The sequence below is a fragment of the Staurois parvus genome, unplaced genomic scaffold (genome assembly GCF_062004578.1).
Source record: "Staurois parvus isolate SC_StPar_1 unplaced genomic scaffold, SC_StPar_1.0 ptg000394l, whole genome shotgun sequence".
NCBI lineage: Eukaryota > Metazoa > Chordata > Amphibia > Anura > Ranidae > Staurois > Staurois parvus.
In genome coordinates this window covers 762613-771546 of record NW_028318190.1, presented here as the reverse complement: position 1 = coordinate 771546, position 8934 = coordinate 762613, and the positions used below count along the sequence as shown (strand labels likewise).

At 43.5% G+C, this 8934-nt stretch overlaps 1 pseudogene; it reads right to left on the bottom strand.

Moving 5' to 3' along the window:
- Positions 1 to 3425: 3425 nt before the first annotated feature.
- Positions 3426 to 8934, bottom strand: part of LOC149455382 (uncharacterized) — a 67069-nt pseudogene continuing 61560 nt past the window's right edge.

Genomic DNA, 8934 nt, shown 5'->3' with positions numbered 1-8934 from the left:
TTCTTCTTCATCCTCATCCTCATCCTCTTCTTCTGAGGATGAGGATGAAGAAGAAGAAGAAGTAGGATGAAAATAAGAATTCCAAACCGGCAAAAAGTGTATGTGCAGAGTTCCTCTATTTCTGACAGTTCTCTGACAGCTCCTTCACATGTACAGCGGTTGAAACATCTGTATCCTAAATGGAAACTAATAGATACAATGTTTCAACCGCTGTACATGTGAAGGAACTGTCAGAGAAATGTCAGAAATAGCGGAGCTCTCTGCAGGGACACTTTTGCCGGCTGATCGGGAAAAATCCGATTCGCGCACCCGAAGTAGGCAAATGTTCGGATTCGCCGCGAATCGAATTTTTCCTGAAATTCGTATCGAATTCCGGTTCGCCTGGTTCGATTCGCTCATCTCTAATTATGTTGTGTCCACTAATAAAGATTTTAGTATTTTCTCAGCGAAAATATTGTTTTGATATTTTGGGTGGTGGGGGGGGAAGGGCCCTGTCTGGTAGGCTCTACAGGGTGCTGTGATTTCTAAAAGCAGTCCTGAATGCAGCCACCACAAATAAGGACTGGTAATCTGTTGCATGTTAAATCTTTGGTTTTGGGTTAAAATACTGCTTTACATTTATACCGAAGGCAGCACCTACTAAAATGGCATCTTCTAAAAATGAGAAGAAATATGTATGCTTTCACTATTACAGTGCAATAACATAGTTTATATTTTTACCCTTATGAAGTAAAATAATTATTTTTTAATCTTTAATAATTGTACACGATTGTGTCAGCCTCTCTCTTCTTTTTTACAGGTATAGATTTATTATACAATATTTATATCATTAACCTCTTCACAAATGTGCGGCCTCTCGGCGTCTGGGCCTAGACACCGAGCAGCCGCACATTTTTGCGTTCTATTAAAAAAAAACATATGTGCTGAGAGCGCGCACCCTGCACTCTCCCAGCACACATGTTCGATACTCACGGAAAGGTCCCGATTTCTCCTCTTTCGATCAGGAACTTTCCCGATCATGTGACCGCAGTGATGGCGTGTCACGGCGGTCACAGGACCCTAAATCCCACCCTGTCTCCCGGCTTCTGAAACCCTTAAAGGGCTGGGAGGAGCCGGCGCCAAGGGGTTAAAGTGTCACTAAACACACAACAGTAAAATCAGTCTGTTTATGCAGTAAAGCATGCTTGGTATTCTCACTGTGGAACCTAAGGGGTTAATCCTCTGCATTGTGTAAAAAGGCTGTTTGATCCTGTTTTCTCTAATCCTCCTCTTCTTCTACTGTCTCCAATCCATCTACTGATAGTACAGAGCTCTAGGAGTCACTCTGCACATGCTCAGTTTAAGGTGTATTGCTAGAGAGTTGTTTTCTCTTTGGAAGGGTGCTCATCAGGACACTGATAGAAGTCACAAGACTGTTATATACTGCTGATGAGAAAAGGTATTTCACAAGTTTACATTTACTAAAATAATTGCATTTCCATGTTCTGTGTACTGTGATAGACCAGTTATAGTGAATGCAGGGTCCTGGGTTTAGTAACACTTTAAATAAATGTATTTTATATTTGAATGAGAAAGTATATGATATATACTGTATATGATTTATATAGGATTATATGTTATATAATATGTATACACTTTTTTAATCAGAGTATATCATCAAGTCAATTAAACTCCTGGGATATTGATCTGGTCAGTTAAGTAGCAGAGGGGGTTGTTAATCAGTTTCAGCTGCTTTGGTGTTAATGAAATTAACAACAGGAGCACTAGATGGGCAACAATGAGATGATCCCCAAATAAGGAATGGTTTTACAGGTGGAGGCCACTGACATTGTTTCCCTACTCATCTATTCTGACTGTCTTTCACTAGTTTTGCATTTGGCTAGGGTCAGCGTCACTACTGGTAGCATGAGGCAGTACCTTGACCCTACAGCGGTTGCAAAGGCCGTCCGATTCCTCCAAGATTCCGCCAATACGTGACATTGCCAGAAGGTTTGCTGTGTCTCCCAGCACAGTCTCAAGAGCATGGAGGAGATTCCAGGAGACAGTCAGTTACTCTAGGAGAGCTGGACAGAGCCATAGAAGGTCCTTAACCCATCAGCAGGACCAGTATCTGCTCCTTTGTGCAAGGAGGAACAGGATAAGCACTGCCAGAGCCCTACAAAATGACCTCCAGCAGGCCACTGGTGTGAATTTCTCTGACCAAACAATCAGAAACAGACTTCATGAGAATGGCCTAGTGGGCCCTGTGCTCACTGCCCAGCACCATAGAGCTTGATTGGCATTTGCCATTGAACACCAGAATTGGCAGGTCCGCCACTGGCACCCTGTGCTTTTCACAGATGAGAACAGGTTCATCCTGAGCACATGTGACAGACATGAAAGGGTCTGGAGAAGCCGTGGAAAACGTTATGCTGCCTGTAACATCATTCAGCATGACCGTTTTGGTGGTGGGTCAGCGATGGTCTGGAGAGGCATATCCATGGAGGGACGCACAGACCTCTACAGGCTAGACAATGGCACCCTAACTGCCATTAGGTATCGGGATGAAATCCTTGGACCCATTGTCAGACCCTACGTTGGTGCAGTGGTTCCTGGGTTCCTCTCGGTGCACGACAATGCCCGGCCTCATGTGGCGAGAGTATGCAGGCAGTTCCTGGAGAATGAAGGAATTGATACCATTGAACGGCCCCCATGCTTGCCTGATATAAATCAAATAGAACACCTCTGATGTATCATGTTTCAGTCCATCTGATGCCGCCTTGTTGCACCTCAGACTGTCCAGGAGCTCAGTGATGTCCTCGTCCAGATCTGGGAGGAAATACCTCAGGACACCATCCATCGTCTCATTAGGAGTATGCCCCGACATTGTCAGGCATGCATACAAACACGTGGGGGCCATACAAACTACTGAGTACCATTCTGAGTTGCTGCAATGAAATGTTAGCAAAATGGACTAGCCTGCTGCATCATTTTTTCACTTTGATTTTCGTGGTGTCTTTGAATTCAGTCCTCTGTAGGTTAATAATTTTCATTTCCATCACACGATGGGGCATCCTTATGTTCCTAGCACATTACCCAGTCCTTATCAATACAGACATCCAGCATGATACTTTTCCCCATTGAGGTCAGATTTGTTTTCAAAGTGTTCCTTGAATTTTTTTGAACAGTGTATAATGCATGAGACTAAACAAATAATATACTGTATAAAGCAAAGCATGCAACAGGGTTGCAACTTGTCTGCTTACATGGCAAGGGAATTTTCAACTTGCATCATCCAATCATGTGCAAACAAAAAAACTTTTTTTTTTATTCTTTGCATATCATTGGGTAGTCTTTGCAAAATGAATTTTCGACCCATTCACGAAGCTAAATGAACAAAGTGAACAGCCTATTTGCCTTTAGAAAATAAACTAAACCGCAATGTGTTACATGATACATATTTGTTTTATTCCTTTAAGTCCATGATAAATTTGTATTGTAAACTATATTAGATTAGATTACCGTTAAGAGCCAACAATATAGGAGAGCATAGTATAAACTGGTTAGTGACAAGATGCCTATTTTGATTGCTAGCAGCAGAAAGTTATCTTAGTAAGAAAGCAACATTATCCAAGATTTTGTCGTTAGTATGCAGGAAGACTTCTTTTCTTTTTGAGAATGTCCATGTTGACTTTTTTGTCAAAAGACACCTTATGGGACCTTAGATGTTACATCAGTATTAGAGAAATCCATGACAAGGTCAGTGCAGTCAGTATCCAGGCAACAAAGAAACCTATGACAATACATAAACAGTGTTAAGGATGCTAAAGGAGATCTATGATTACAACATATGCTCCCGTTACATTAGTGATTCAAAACATCAGCATGGTAACAACAATAAAAAAAACAATCTCCTTCCGTGGTATGAGTCCTGCCTATCTGCTGTCCATCTCTTTCCACAACTTTGTGAATTTCCTGCATGCTTTGCAGCTTCTCCTCTGCTGTTTATTTTCAATTCCTAAGGACTACATATCCCATGGTACCTTGCTGCCTGTAAGCAGTGATTCCTGTACTGACTCTGCCTCCTGTAACTCCTCCTCTCAGCACCTCTGTGGCTTAGTTGGCAGGCTCTGAGAAATGTGTCACACATCAGTGTCTATTCACAGGGTATATATGTGTCACAGAATTCAAGGACACAGTAGTGTATTTAGGTTTTGTGCTGCCCTAGGCAACAAAAAAGTCGTCTGCCCCCACGGACACCGACCAACATCCCCCTCCCACAGAGAGAACCTGACAATGCTGACATTGACGAACAACACCTCTGCCCCCCACCCAGGAGAGTCTTCCATTACCCCCCGGCAATGGAGAAAAAGACACTCATCTTCACAGCTATGGACATTCCCAGGAATGAGAGTAAGGCTCTACATACACCATCAAGCATCCCACAGCCTCTCTTGAATCCCACCTGGTTCCTTAGGCGAGTGTGTCATTTCTTTCATCCCTTCTTCTGGGGGGAGGTGCTGCCCCCCTGAAAACTCCACCCTAGGCAAGTGCCTTGTTGTAAATATGGCCCTGTAAGGACCTATATGTATTCACAAAATAACTTTACAAACTTCAAGACCATTCAAATTAATAGGAATTGGCTAGAAATAATTGAAATACAATGTAGAAATGTATATATGATGTTACATTGTGACCAAAGCAGCGGCGGACTGACCATTTGGAAATTTGGGCACTGCCCGAGGGCCCAGGGTCAGAAGGGGACCCCATGAGATGCCCCTGGTACCTTTTTCATAGGCTTTTTTGAGTTTGGGCAAAGACACAGGGGCCCCATGATCCTCTATTGCCTGGGGGCCCCATGAGTTGTCAGTCCGCCCCTGGACCATAGTTACACTTTAAGGGCTAGTTCACATCAGATGCAGTCCAGTGCATTTTTTTTCTGCATTAAAAATGCACGCATAGTGTTTTCCATGTATTTTAATGGCTCTAGTTCACACCAGTGCAGTCAGTTCCTGTCAGTTTCTGATGCATGACAGATGGACATGCAGAATATCGAGGCTAATATTTTCCGCCTAATCCATAAAACCAGCACCACCCTTCAACCTCCCCCACCTAAATAAACACGCAACTCTATTTTTGGTGTAAAACCGGCCATAGCAGCCATTTATTTAACATAACTCTAACATAACACTTCTTACAGTACACTCAAATAATAACTGACAGTAATGATCCCAACCAGGTCCAAGGTCTTCGAAGGCACCGTTACTCACATCAGAACTCTGACACCCAATGAAAAGGCCCCCAGTCGCTACTACACCGCCTTGGGGACAATACTACAGTTACGTAGTCCCAGATACAGCCAATGAACTCCCACATTACCAACGTGACCTTATAATTGGGAAGGAACACCCATACCTATGATGGGCCCAACCCATAATCCACCAAATTGTCGCTCCAGCACCGCCTTCAAAGACCCATCAACCCCTGGCGGCTGCCATGACAAAACAAACAAACACCTCGGGACACAAAATGCAGTTCAGGACAAGAAACAAAATCAACGAACCCACACAAAACAAACAACAGGACAAACACAAAGAACAAACCATAACCAAAACAGCAAAACAAAACAACAAAACAGGTCCAGGGAGGGCGGGCGGGAGAAACCTCCCCCCGTGCTGGCAAAAGCATCGACTGACCTCTCACAAGACCCAACCCCCATCCTAATCCTGCAAGACCACCCCTCAAGGTTGCGTACTCTATTCAGGTGAGTAACCACCCCCTTACCTCCTGCATATACTCCCACCCAAATACACGCTCCACCTCGTCTGCACGCCCCAGTCATGCTGATCCTCCCTTTTAGCATTGCTCAGTCCATGCCCTGACTGAAAAAAAAGTAGAATATGCTACATTTTTTTCTGCACAGAACTGTACTAAAACAAAGCGAACTGTATCAAAACTGCACTGGAACTGTGTTAACTGTAAGCAAAACGCATCTGGAGTGTGTTTTTGTGGTGTGAACTGGCCCTTAGGAATCCTTTTATATGTTTGATTTTTTTATTGTAGTAGTAGTCTGCAGAAAGCTAAATTTTTTTTACTGATTTAGGTATTGTACAGCATTGTAAATTGTGTTGTCCTCCAACCAAGTGTGGCTACCTCATACTGTGAATGTATTAAAGTGTATGTCAAGTCAAAAAACAGTTTTCTAGTTTGGAATAGGGTGGGAAAGGATTATGACCCCTGTCATTTTTAAGGAAAGATATAGCAAATATAATCAATAAATTAATTGCCAATTTGCTACATAATGCATATAGTGTATACATATAAATATCTGCTAACATAACTTTAGGCCTCATTCACACGGGTGTATTGATCAGTATTTCTGTGCAGAGGGCTGTATTTACATGCTTCTGAGGCAGTGTTGGTCCATGTGGATGGCTGCACAGATCACCACACACATCCCTGCATATACACCCATGTGGGATTGATGCATGGCTCAGAGCACAGTCTGTGTGACTTCTGAGCCATGCATTGGTCTAACATGGATGTACACTCAATAATGTCTTCTACCTGTCATTGATTTGAAGAGGCTGACTGCATGTGGCTGCACGGATCACGTATGCCTCTCGGATGCGTAAACACAGCCCTCTGTTTACCCGAAAATGTGGGTTTATGGTTTACCTGCACATGCGTGTCCAGTGGTTTCTCCTAACGTGGTTTTGCAGTCAGGAAATAAATTGGGCGTGCGTGTGTGGGTAATCGCTGATACAAAACAGCATCAGAGTTTAGAAGAGTCACTTGAATATCAGGCTAGAGATAACACGTGTGGCTGCCATTTCGCTGGAAAGCACCAGAAGATTTATGGATGTGTAAACACGGCCCTCTGTTTACGGTTTACCTGCAGATGCATGTCCAGTGGTTTCTCCTAACATGGTTTCACAGTCAGGAAATACAGTGGGCATGCGTGTGCAGGTAATTCCTGACACAAAACAGCATCAGAGTTTAGAAGAGTCACTTGAATATCAGGCTACAGATAACACGTGTGGCTGTCATTTCGCAGTCAGGAAATACATTGGGCGTGCGTGTGCGGGTAATCGCTGATACAATACAGCATCAGAGTTTAGAAGAGTCACTTAAATATCAGGCTACAGATAACATGTGCAGCTGCCCTTTCGCTGTAAAGCACGCTATTTGTCTGTGTGCATGAACCCTTAAAGTATAACTAAAGGCAAAAATTTTTGTGGAGAGGGGTAAGAACACTTGTCAGTTTTTATTGCTGTCTGTGCCCCCAGTTAAGGAGATTCACCCTCTCCTGTTTACCACTATCATTGAAGGTGAAAGTAAAAGAAAATTCCACATTCTTTATTGATCCCAGAAAAGTAATAGATGGGAAATCTTCCAATGGGGACACTAGTTCTGGGGGGGGAAGGATTCCTTTAATTTTTAGGGATCTCCTTTCACTTCCTGTTTGGCTATGTGACAGGAAGTGAAGGTAAATCTCCCCAATGGCAAACAGCTGGCAACAACAATCCTGACAGGGGCTATAACCCTCTCTTACTCTATGCAAAATGAAAAAAAAGTTTTGCCTATAGTTCTACTTTAACCCCTTCACGCTGAGCCTATGCAAATATGCAGCCTCTCCGCAGCTGGGCCTTAACGCTGACCGGCCGCATATTTGCGTAAACAAACGTGCTGAGAGCGCGCACCCTGTGCGCTCTCAGCACGGCTTCCCATGGCAAGGTCCTGATCTCTTCTTGCAAATCGGACCTTTTCCGATCATGTGACCGCCATGACAGCCAATCATGGTGGTCCCATGAACCTAAACCCCGCCCCTTCTCCCAGCGTCAGAAACCCCTTAAAGGTCTGGGAGGTTCTGGCGCGAAGAGGTTAAAGATGTCTGATTAGCTATGTACATGAACTGAGTGATGGTACAGGGCTATAATGGAAAATTTACTTTTTTTGTCCACCACTAACTTCCTATTAAATGTATACGATTTTTTTTCCCCAATAGCAGTATTTGGGTGAATGGGTATAATGATTGAAAATAGCATTCTCTGAACTTATCAGATATTTTTGGAGATTCTGATATTTTCTAAGTTCCTAATAGTGAAATTTAGGTAAATCTTGTTTCAAGCTACTCAAATACATTATAGGAGATCACTTACTGTTGGCAGAGCTAACGTCATATGGTTCACCTGTAAAACAGAAACATATTGGTATAACCTGACAATTATAATAAATTTATAGGCACTCTGTAGAATGACCTACTTGTAAAAATTCTTTGCTGCAAACCTTTGTACTTTATACTGTATAGGTTATTTTTTTTACTTAGGATTGATTGAAAGAACAATTGCAGGCAATAAATGAAACCAGTTAGCAATTAATTCTACACAAATAAAGCGAAGTTCCACCTAAAAAAAATAAATAAAAGTCAGTAGCTACAAAAACTGTAGCTGCTGACTTTTAAAATACAGCCACTTATCTGTCCCTTGGTCCAGCGGTGTCTTCACCACCGCTGGTTTTACCAGCCGTCTTCTCTCCTTGGCACCGGCATCTTCAGTGTGGGAACCCGGCTGTGAGAACTTGCGGCTTCACAGCCGGGTGCCCACTTCTCATGCACGAGAAGTGCTGCGCTTTGTGAATGGCCCCATAGTCTTCTGGGATCTGTCAAGTGTCCCAGAAGACTACAGGGAGGGAGGGGGGAGGAAAACTTCTTCATCCGATCGCCTTGGCGATCGAAGTGGAAGCAGGTACCTGTCAAATTCGGGTACCCACTCCCCAAAGGTGCCAGTCCTTAACCTCCCTAGTGGTATTCCTGAGTGTAGCTCGGGGTAAAGTTTCAGTACCAAAAGCGGTAACCCCGAGCTACACTCAGGCTTACCATGCGATGCTGCTCCGGGATCCCTTCTGCACTTACCTTGTCCTTTGCTCCGGCGATGCGTCCCCGGCCATCTCCAC